Consider the following 12573-nt stretch of genomic DNA (forward strand, 5'->3'; position numbering starts at 1 on the left):
TGCGGTGTCGCTGCGACTACGGAGATGGTGCTTTTGAGTGTTGAGTATGCAAGCCCTAAGCCTAGTTCACTGGGGAAAGAGAGAGAAAATTCGATGGGCAACAGGGCACGATTGTGTAATTGTTGGATATTTCAACAATTATGAAATATTTATTATAATTTATGACGGCCATATAGCCATTATTTTGTAACGGTTTTGCAACAGCCGTATAACGGCTTTCTAACGGCTTTGTAATGTTTGATTTAATTGTTCTTAAACCCTCCATTATTTTACAATGGTTTTATAACGGTTCTTAACGGCTCTCTTTCTTGTATCTATAAATTGTTACTTTGAACATAATTGAAAAGTGATATATATATCAAAATAAGAATATTCTTTGTTTTTTTTTTTTATATATCTTTCCTTTATTTGCTGGGTTATACATGTAACGTTGTTCATGCTCCTTCTAATATTTAGTGTGGAGTATAGAAGATGGTCTATTGTATCTTGCGAGGATAGCCGCTAAAGCCTTACGCATCGAGTTTTGTACTTCAAGGGGTGGAATTATCCTTAAGCACAGTGTTAACACACCTCCGACATTGATATTATTTTCTCATCTTTTTTCAATAGATTTCCAACAATTATTCTTATTTTTCCATGTTATCTAACGTTTTTTCAACAATCTTAAGGATAATGCTTCTATTGTACATGACGACGTCGGAGCTCACGTGATTTGGTGACATCACAATTGGGGAAACAATGCTTCAGTCCATGTGAGGTGAAGGTGAGGTTGAGCAACGACATGTGGAGGACGGATTTCGAGGGCTTGCTTAATGGAGTTTGAGGCGACCAATTTGATTCTCCTATTGAAAATTGTAGGAATGCCCTCGTCCCGTTTAAAGGATTTCGTCTCCAACAAATAAGCTAAGTCCAACATTTTGTTCTTTTGATTCTCAGTAACCTTTGTGTATATTTTTGGTTTACACCTATCATCGATTTTATTCGCAGAGGCATTGGCCGCTGAGATAAGTTTGAAGCACCATACTTGTCTTCGTAGTTGCTTTTCTCAGCAAAATATTTGAAGCTATATTAATGTTGCGCACACAAGAAGTTTTGGTTCTTTCGGTAAGATGTTGAGTGCCAGGTAAAAATCGTTCCGTGGGTTTCAATACCTATATTTGTTTTTCCGAGAAGAAATTAAACATTTGTAGGTGTTTTTATTCCCGGTCAGAGATAGTATACATGTGAATTATTGCTGGAGCTCTCATGTCTTGAATCAATGGGTAAATTTTGGGATTTCGGAAGACGATGGAATACGAAAGAGAAAAAGTATAATAAAAAAAAATAGGGGGTGAAAGAAAGAAGAAAGGCCTCGCTTTTATACTTTTCTTAACGTTCATTCTTTTGTTGACATTCTCTGGAGGGAGAGCACGGATGTTGACGAAGAAAAAATACCAACAGAGAAAGGTCACAGAAAAAAGGTGAGTTCGAAATATTTTGATATGCTCTGTTCCAGTGACGGGATGCCGAGTCTACGATTTGTGTTGGTGTTTGCCTGTAAATCGATTGGGATGTTTGATTCTGGCTTTGGTCTTGCTTGGTCAATACATATAGTCAAGGAAAAGGGATTGAAATTTCCAGCTTTAAAATTTGAAATGTTTTTTTTTTGTGTGTGAATTCATATCATTTTTAAGGTTGGTCTAATTGGGAAATTGTCCACTTCTGTTGTTGCCCCGAGGAATTTGCTCCGGTTAAGAATGAGATTTCAGGTGTAGGTGGAAAAATCTTTCAACAACAGGTTGATCGTTTTATAAGTGTGTACTTTATAGTTCACACGGTTGTGAAAGTTTGTATTTTGGAATGTTTAATTTTGGGACCTTTCGGGGAATTTTGTAGGATTGCAGTGCTTCGTTTACAAGTGTTTTGAGTTTGAGGTCAGCACGATTGAACTTGCATCTTAGAGGTTGACTTTGAATTTGGTGGATGATTCTCTTGTATTTTGCCAGTATTTCCTTTTAGTGGATTCTCAAATGCCTGTCGGATACATGAGATACATTTTATGCATGTTCATTGTTGGCTTGTCTCTTATGCGAGTGTATGAAATCTGAAGATGTTAAGAGTAAACGAACTGTAAGTGTGGATTGAAGGCGTGAAACAAGAGATAATATTGGCATGATGGTGCAATTGATACTACCTACACGTGTACGTATAACTTGTGAAAGCGTGCTATCATGTAAATTGTTGTATGGGAATTCAGTATGCTGTTTTACGTGTGAAACTGAATGAGCAAAAAGTGAGGACCAAATAGAAAGTTATGAAGGTCAAATATGAACTTTAGAATTGTAATTATACAGCCACGTGAATAAAAAAAATATGGAATCGTACATAGTGGATTTCCTGCTGTATTGGAAGGATACAGTGATGTACTTGATCTCGAATTCGTACGAGACAAAATCCAATAATGGATATGTGTTCACCTTGGTGGAGAATTGTAGTTTGGAAATCAGCCAAACAAAAATTATGGGGGAAATGACAATCCTGTTTAACCAAAAGTTGACTTGGTTGAAGTGGATGATCTGATGACATAATTGCTGTGGTCATTTCCCAAGCCGATATTGTGGCTAAGTGAAAAATGAGTGGTAGACTTAGGTTCTACAAGACATATATGCAAACCCATAATGCTTTATCCTCCTATATTCTAGTAGGGAAAGGAGAAGAAAATATTTATCTTGGTAATTTGAGAACTACTCAAGTTCTTGGGAAAGGCAATGAAATCGAAACTTTCATGTTTATGCATTGTGATTGCCAAGAGGCAATAGCCATTGCAAAAAATGAAACTTTCAATGGTAAAAAGAGATTCGTCCAATTGAGACATGATGTGGTAAAACTATGTAAAGTCAGAAGTGATTTTGGCCAATTTTTCTGACTATACATCTAGGGGAATGGGACAAGCCAGTTAAAGAAAATCAACAGTGATGGTAACCCAACCTATTTGATTGGCGATCTCGTGAATTAGGTTCATATGGGTAATAACAAGTCACTTGTTGATTTAATAATGCACTATTAAAATTGTTGTCCCTCCTAAGGTGAGAATAGTGCAATATTGGAAGGAAAAAGAGGCTGAGCTAAGCTCTTACTGAAATTCCATAGCCATTATTGATGGTGTATTAAACTGCAGAATACACCTGATAGAATCACCTATATAAGTGTGGAGTTGGGCCGCTCCTATGAGAATTATTGGCGATAATCTCTAGAGCACTTATGAATAAACCAAGCACGCGCATGGCCTCTTAGCACAAAACCGCGTTGAACAACAAATTTTGTGGGAAGTGTAATGTGATTGGTGAAAATAATAATTCACAAGAGGAATTATTGGCTCATAGAAGTTTCAACTTCACCAACGATTTCGTGAATTATATTTCATTCTTTCTAGGCTGGTTCATAGCCTAACAAGCATCAATTCCTATGCATTACACTCCAATAACCCAGCATTATTTTATGTTTTCATTTCAAAACCTTATAAAATATATGGGGGATTGTTGGATATTTCAGCAGTTTTGAAATATATATTATAATTTATGACGACCATATAACCATTATTTTGTAACTGTTTTGCAATGGCCGTATAACGGCTTTCTGACAGCTTTGTAACGTTTGATTTAATTATTCTTAAACCCTCCATTATTTTACAACGGTTTTAAAACGGTTCTTAACGGCTCTCTTTCTTGTATATATAAATTGTTACTTTGAGTATAATTGGAAAGTGATATATATACATATCAAAATAAGAATATTATTTGTTTTTTCTTTTATATATCTTTCATTTATTTGCTGGATTATACATGTAACGTTGTTCATGTTCCTTTTAATATTCAGTGCAGAGTATAGAAGAAGGTCTGTTATATATTGGGAGGATAGTCACTAGAGCCTTACACACCGAGTTTCGTACTCCGAAGGGCGGAATTATCCTTAAGGACAGTGTCTAACACACCTCAAACATTGATATTATTTTCTCATCTTTTTCAATAGATTTCTAACAATTATTCTTATTTTTCCATGTTATCTAACGTTTTTCCAACAGTAGTGCTACGATGTGGTCGAGAGAGGGGGCGTGACGTCCGTTGTGATGGCGAGATGGATGGTGCAATGTTTACTAGAGGAGAGAGTCGAGGAATGTAGTTTATGCTTTTTTGGATCTGTGGGGTAAATTGGCCTAAAGCCAAGGGGTGTTTTGGTCCGATGGGTTAAATTTAATCATTAAATTTAGAGGATCTCCATCTTATTCTAAAAAGTCATTTAATATACAAACTATTTCGTCGACAAAGTATGTTCCCATCCATGAACAAATTCATTTTTGTGTTTTATGATTGATGTTGAATAACATATTGATTTAGATCATGTTGCATATTTCGAATAGTCATAAGACCAGCGGAATATATAGGTGTGAAGTGCACTCATACCTTCTAGGTTCATGGATAAACTTTTCGATGAATGGTACCTATAAATGGTATGAAATATGTGTAAAAGTCTAGAATATCTATGGTACGGTCAATATGTTTCAAATTATGATGGTATCAAAATATACTCCATAACATTATTGGAAGATTGATATAACTTAGAAGTAGTTTCCTAACTATATGCTCATCAGAATAATTTTCTATGGAATGGTCAATATGTTTTATCCATTTATTTTTGTAAACGATATAAATATTTAATTTTAGTTAATATTTTCAAATAATTCGTTTTCCACAAACTAAACAGAGGTGATCAAATCCATTATTACGACTTTCCTATAACAATTACAATTACTAATAGGTAGTCAGGCTCAACTCCTCGCAGTTGTAGAAGCTTATAATAGTTTCTAGAAAGCCGTCTTATCTGCGCCACACTCCGAGGGTTCACACGTGTCAACCTTCTCTCTCCCTCCATCGTCGCCGCCACCACCACTACAAAAAAACACCGGATTAGCGACGAAATTTGTGACGGAAAATTTAGAAAAATCCATCGCAAATCGAATTTGCGACGAATTTTGCGACGGAAAAAATTCCGTCGCTACTAGGTCGTCGCAAAATTTTGCGACGGAAAATTTAAAAGTTCGTCGCAAAATTGCGACGAAAATAAATTCGTCGCAAAATTAGTCGCAAATTAGCCACGAATACAATCCATCGCGTCGCAAATATTTCGTCGCAAATTTGCGACGAACGCTATCCGTCGCAAAATTCGTCGCAAATTTCGTCGCAAAATTCGTCGCAAAATCGTCGCAAATTTCGTCGCAAAATTCGTCGCAAAATTTCGTCGCAAAATCGTCGCAAATTTCGTCGCAAATTAGCCACGAATACAATCCGTCGCAAATATTTCGTCGCAAATTTCGTCGCAAATTCGTCGCAAATTTCGTCGCAAAATTCGTTGCAAAATGTATTCGTCGCAAATTAGCGACGAACTGTAATGATCGCAAAATTCGGCTTAAAATATTCGTCGCTATTTTTACATCATTTCGGCCATAAATTCTTGTCCATATCAAACAAAGAAGACAATGACATATAATTGAAACAGAAAAATAAACAAACCATAGATTCTGACAAACCAGCCACAATGACATATAATTGAAACAAATAACTGAAGGAAAGTTGCAGAGTCTGACATGATGCTATTTGATATCCAATCTTACAATACATTCAAAATATGAACTAAGAGACGGGACAACCATAAAAGACGCAGAAAAACCATACACAAGAAGACGCAGCTTTGGTACGATGGCAGGACACCAAAAGTAGTCACTTTTATCGAGACCTAAGGAAATGTCGATACATAAATCAGTCCAGAATATAAAAGAAGCGTTTATGCATGGATGTGGAACTAGGTGTAAAATAACAAGAGGGTTAACAAAAATACGTTTCAGGACGAACATAAATGTTCTTACATATGAATATGAGCGAAATTATGAAAAACCAAGATTATGAAGCAAGCTTACCCCCGATTTTGAGAATTTTAACTAGAAAGTCTGGAGAAAATCATCATCATCATCATCATCATCAGCAGCATTCTCGGCATCAATGTGTTGATCATCATTGTGCCCATCACCTATTGGATTGGCTGGAGGTACAGGAGGATCGTCATATCGATTGAGGTTAAGGTGTCGCATAACGAGTCTCATTTGTTGTTCCAAGTTATTTATTTGTTCGTCCTTCTAAACAAGTAAATTATTCAGACTATGCACTTCTTGGGTCAATTGCTCGTCTTGTCGTGACCTCCTTCGACCAGTCGCAGTGGATGATGAACTTCCAGGATTATTCGGCATGTACATCCTTGACAACGATCCCATCCCAAATATTTTCCCTTTTTTCACCCCACCCGTTGCCTCCATCCATAATGCCATATTATCAACTGATAGCCCGGACTCAAGACAATCATAACTACCACTAGCACTGCTCATTAAAAGTTCATCATATTTTTCCTACATTAACAATATAGATGAAAATAAAATCACTATATATATATCTACCATAAATATTGAAAGCATTCATGGTTTTCATTATAGTTTACATATAAGCCAAAGTATAACCTTACATACCTTAACAGCTTTTGCTCGATCGCCAGTCCATGTCTTATCTTTCTTTTGAAATGTGCGTTCAAATGTAGCTGCAAATGTTGGTTCCGTCCCCAATTCTTGTGCCTACAAAATGTAAACATGAGTAATTGAATTAAATTAACTTATAACTCATTTAACAGACTTAGCAGTCATTTGCGATGCTCCGCAATGTTGATAGAGCCCCCAGCATATGTGGCTGACCCATAACTAGAACTAGAAGATCGATTCTTCTTATTCTGCTCACAGAGTTGCCGACTCTGTTCAGATGCCCAAAATCTGTTAATTGCCGCCCAATTATCAGTTGCAAAGAAAGACGGCTTGATCTTCGCTCTATTCATGACATTTCGCATAAAATCACCGTTTTTCTTATCGAAAATTCTTCTCACTTCATTGTCTTTCGCTTCCTCCCACTTGAACTTCCGTTGCAATGAATAAAAACACAAATTGAAAGTTATTATGATGATCACATATCCATAACCATGCACCAGACAAATATAGACAGATTTTGTAAAGTTCATGTCGGGGAAAATATCTGGTCCTTTAGGTATCGAAAACTACAGAGTTGTTCTGGTCCCTTTACATCATTCTTGACCATCAATATACTATACCAAACTTAATTGGTGAGAAAATAAAATATGTAAAACTTACCTTGAACTCATTCCACCACATTTCTTTCACTTCTTGTGGAACACTTCTGTAAGTAATATACTCTCCCATCCAAAAGTTTCTTACTATTTTGTTCAATTCCCTAACAACAGACGGAGCATCCGTGAATCTGCAATCATACGGATATTGTGCAACATCGACAATTCAGTTGACATCAATATCTAAAGCCCTAAATATTACATATACTAAAATAAAAATGAAGTACTTACGAATCTCCAAATGGGCATATGAAGAATCGGTTATCTTCTTGACCTGTGTTTCCGTCAATATTCGATTGTTCCGCCGAATAATGGGGTGGAACGGAAGGAGAGGGAGCTAAAGGAGATTGAACTGGAGGAGATTCAGTTCGCATGTGGCCAAGTCCCGTAACATGTTGTTGAGTGTTGGAGGAAGGGCCAACGTGTCCATATTGTGACAGACCATATTGTGGTTGAGGGTTAGATGACGGGACAGGGGAAGAGGAAAGGGCCGGGGACGAGGACGAGGAAGAGGCTTGTCTTCTATACGAATGACCTCCACGTTTATACTGACAAGTAGGAAGGTTATGCGAATATGTAAAGAACTATTGACACGTATTACGGACACATAATGATGTACATGACGAAGCTTACCATTTTGATGGAAAGATTGAGAAAATGTTTCCTTGAAACGAGCCAATGTCGAGTGCTTATGACGTGCAATTTCCTACGAACAAATATACTATGAATCCCATTCATTTTGATATGAAACATCAATATATGAGCACGATATGGGTGGCCACACGTATCAAACATAACTATATGAATCGCATTCATTTTGAATAAATTTTTTTTGACCACGTACAAAAATTTAAATTTCACTGAAAGTGGGTGGCCACATGTATTCTAAGTCATTCTGTAAAGTTTTGTAAGAGAAAAATTGTTATTATTGTTAATTTTTTTTGGGACCTCAAAAAAAAATTTCACTAAAAGTTGGTGGCCACCGATATTCTAAGACATTCTGTAAAGTTTTGAAATTTAAAAATTTTTAGAATTTTTAAATTATTATTTTTTAATATAAAATTTTTTCCGTGAAATAAAAAAAATTTTCCATACTAAAATTGGGTGGCCACAGGTAGTCTAAGCTATTAGGTAAAGTTTCCAAAATTTTGTCCTTCTTTCTTTTAATAATTTTTAGGGCACGTTAAAAAAATTAAATATAACTAAAAGTCGGTGGCCACAGGTATTATAAGCCATTCCGTGAAGTTTTGAAAATTTTTAAATTCTAATTTTTTTTGACCACCTAAAAAAATTTAAATTTCACTGCAAGTTGATGGCCACATGTTTTCTAGGCAATTCTATGCAGTTTTGAAATTTTATATTTTTTTAATTTTTTTTTCACCCAAAAAATATAAAAATTTCCCTCACAATGGGTGACCACATTTATTTTAAGCCATTTTATAAGGTTATGAAAATTTTTAATATTTAATATTTTTTTTCTCGGAGCGTTAAAAAATCTAAATTTCACTAAAAATGGGTGGTCACTATTAATTTTTGCCATTTTGTGATATTATGAAATTTTAGTTTTTTAAAAATTTTAAAAAAAATTTACGGTCAAATTTCATATTTGTTGCCAACATATACCGTTTTTTTAATTTTCCGTAATTTTTCATGATTTTTTATAGAATTGTTCAATTTTCAAGCATTTTCTGTGAAAACGCTTAATCAATCACCCTATCGTCATTTAACGCTTAATCATCCACATAATAGACAAATTAACCAGCCGACCATCGATCAAAGCCACATGTAATCCTGAAATTGACTCGTAACTTAGCCAACGAAAAGTGATCCTAAATAATCCCTAAACAAGTCCAACTAATTACCTAATTATACTAACTATGGTTTAGGGAGTTGCTTACTTGGTTCGAGGACAACAAAAACCGGCCGATTGAACAGTGGCGGTCCCGGCGCGGGCGTGGGCCCAAATGGTGACTAGTCGGCCAGGTGCTCGGCCACGACCGGGCGAACGACGGCGGAGCTCGGCGGTGCGACGGTGTCGGTCGGCGGCGATGGCGTCGGGCGGCGGCGGCGGCTCGGCAACTGACCGAAGGCTGGCGGCGGCGGTGACGGCGGCCGGCTCTGCGATCGGGAGGCAGTGTGGCCGGCTGGGCCGGCGGCGGCACGCCGGTGCCGCGGCCGGGCGGCGGCGACGGTGACGACGGAGTCGGCGGTCGGCCGGGCCGGCAACGACGGTGTCCGTGCTCCGGCGATGGCGGCAACGGGCGGGGGCTGGTCCGGCGAGAGCCTCACCGTGATGGTGGGCGGCGACGGTGACGGCGGGCGCCGCAGCCGACGGCGTGGGCGGCTCCCCGGCAAAGGGGCGAGGGCGGCGAGGCCGGGGTGGCGACGGCGTTGGTCCCGCTGGTCGGCGGCGGCGAGGCTCAGCCGCCGGCCGGACGCGGCGAGGGCGGCGAGGCGGGGGGGGCGAGGGCGCGACCGGCGGGGGGGGCGGGCGACGGGCGCTGGGGCCGTGGGCGGCTAGCCCGCGACCGGCGACGTGCATGGGGGCCTCGCGAGAAACCGGCGACGGGCGGGGGAGTTGCGGGACGGCTGCGAGGGCCGGGCGGCGACGGTAACGGCGACGGCTGCGACGGCGAGGGCGCGACCGCGGGGCGGGGGGGGGGAGGGGGCGGGCGACGGGCGGGGGGCTGCGGGCGGCTGCCCGCGACCGCCGACGGGCGGGGAGGCCTGCGGGCGACCGGCGACGGGCGGGGTAGCTGCGGGCGGCTTCGAGGCCGGGCGGCGACGGCGACGGCGACGGCGACGGCTGCGACGGCGACGGCGGCGGGGGAGCTGCGCAGATCAGGCTTGGGCGGCATCGGGGAACGGGGGGGGGGGGGGGGGAGGAGGGGGGTAATAATGTCGCAAATTTGCGACGGAACTCCACTTTCCGTCGCAAATTTGCGATGGACTTTCTATGTCCGTCACAAATTTTCGATCGACAAAAAATTTCCGACGGAAATAAAAATCCGGCGCAAATTTGATACGTAAAAAAAAATCCGTTGCAAATTTCCGACGGAAATAAAAATCCGTCGCAAATTTCGAGCGGTAAAAATTCCCTCGCAAAATTTGCGACGGACAGGTTGAGTCCGTCGTGCGCAAATTTGCGACGAAACTCCACTTTCCGTCGCAAATTTGCGACGGATTAAATTATGTCCGTCGCAAATTTTCGACTTACAAAAAATTTCCGACGGAAATAAAAATCCGTCGCAACTTTGCGACGTAAAAAAAAATCCGTGGCAAATTTGCGACGGAAATAAAAATCCGTCGCAAATTTCGAATAGTAAAAATTACCTCGCAAAATTTGCGACTGACCACTATAGTCCGTCGCAAATTTTGCGACGGACAGGTTGAGTCCGTCGCTAATTTGCGACGGAGAGGTTGAGTCCATCGCCAATTTGCGACGGACTATACTGGTCCGTCGCAAATTTTCGACGGACTCCACTTTCCGTCGCAAATTTGCGACGGAACTCCACTTTCCGTCGCAAATTTGCGACGGACTTTCTATGTCCGTTGCAAATTTTCGACCGACAAAAAATTTCCGACGGAAATAAAAATCCGTCGCAAATTTGCGCCGTAAAAAAAAATCCGTTGCAAATTTGTGACGGAAATAAAAATCCTTCGCAAATTTGCAACGGACAAGTTGAATCCGTCGCAAATTTACGACGGACTATACTGGTCCGTCGCAAATATGGACATACTACATGATCGTTGTAAATTTGTGACGTCTTTTTTTCGGTCAAAAATTTAGCATCTCATTTATTTGGGTCCTAAATTTGCTACGTCTTTTTTTCAGTCCAAAATTTTGGCATCTCAAATTTTGCAATGGAAATTAGAATATCGGAAATGTTAGGGCACGTTAATAATATTTGACTTGTCGGCATTTAGGGACAAAATTTTGGACGATCAATTAAAATAAAAAGAATAATCGACAATAACAATAATAAAAAAGCACAATAACAATAATAACAAGAACAATAATGATAACAACCAAAATAGCACTTGTAGCATTAATAATTACACATCTGTAGTGTTTTGTGACAAAAATTTTAATCTTCATCTTCGTCTTCGTCTTCGTCTTCGTCATCTGTCTGAAAATCAGATTCTGAACATTCTTGTACATTTAATTCGCAAATTTCAGTTGGATCCACATCTATCATTGCTCCACACGGATCTCGTAAAGTTGGTATGTTATATTCCTCAATTTCAACCGTGTTACACACTTCCTCTTGTTGGTAGGCTCTATCCTTCCAGTGTTCCTCGATTTTCCTCCGTGCTTTGATTTTACATACAGCCCACCAATCAGCTTTGTCACGTTTCAAACTAGGATATGATGCATAACATACTTGAATTGCTTGTTGTGCCAAGACAAATGGTTCATACTTCATATACCTTTTCTTGTGATTTATTTCAATCAAATTGAACTTCGTATGCACCTTCATTCCTTTGACGGGGTCGAACCACGTGCACTTAAATAACACAACCCGCATCATTAATGGTCCAGGGTACTCTATCTCTATGATTTCATCCAACAAGCCATAAAAATCATCTTCTGAACTGCCACCATTGGATGACCGAACATACACATCACTATTCATTGTGGATTTTCCCATTCCATATTCTTGAGTATGAAAATTATATCTATTTATGAAATATGCTGGCCAACTTCGAACTCTTAACTGTGGACCCCATGACAGATGATATAGCAATCATTGCCCTCCAATTTTATCATAATTACTATGAACCTAAGGTTACACATGCAAAGTCAATAATATATATTATACTAAATGATGTATATAATTTTAATAACTTGGTTTTGGTCCATAGGCAACTTACATATGTCTTGAACCATTCTGCAAATTGTTCATCGCACAAACGGTCAAACTCATTTGGTTGTAGTCCAAACATTGAAGTTTGGAAAATCCTAATATTAAAAACCATATAAATATTAGCAAATATTTGACACACAAAATATATATTTGCAAATTTACACTTACTTGAAGTATGGCTCGACTTCTGGGCAGTTCAGTAAAATATAAGTACGGGCTGCATGAAATTCTTTGCCTGATAAGTAACGAAACTGACATGCGCCGCTTGGTCGACCCAGATAATTGAAAATAGAGAATGTTGTGCAATTGGGATCAATGGGGCCCTCATCATTTCTGCCTGCTCTCCGCCTCTTGCACTGAACGTGCGGCTCAAAATAGTATGATGCAAATGTTGTCACTTCTTCCACAATATATGCATTACAAATTGAAGCTTCAACACGTGCCTTATTCTTCACTTTTTTCTTCAAATGATATAAGAATCTAGTTGAAATAG

This window comes from Syzygium oleosum, unplaced genomic scaffold (genome assembly GCF_021117445.2).
Source record: "Syzygium oleosum isolate NSW1041296 unplaced genomic scaffold, Sole_v2.1 Sole_v2.14, whole genome shotgun sequence".
Taxonomy (NCBI): domain Eukaryota; kingdom Viridiplantae; phylum Streptophyta; class Magnoliopsida; order Myrtales; family Myrtaceae; genus Syzygium; species Syzygium oleosum.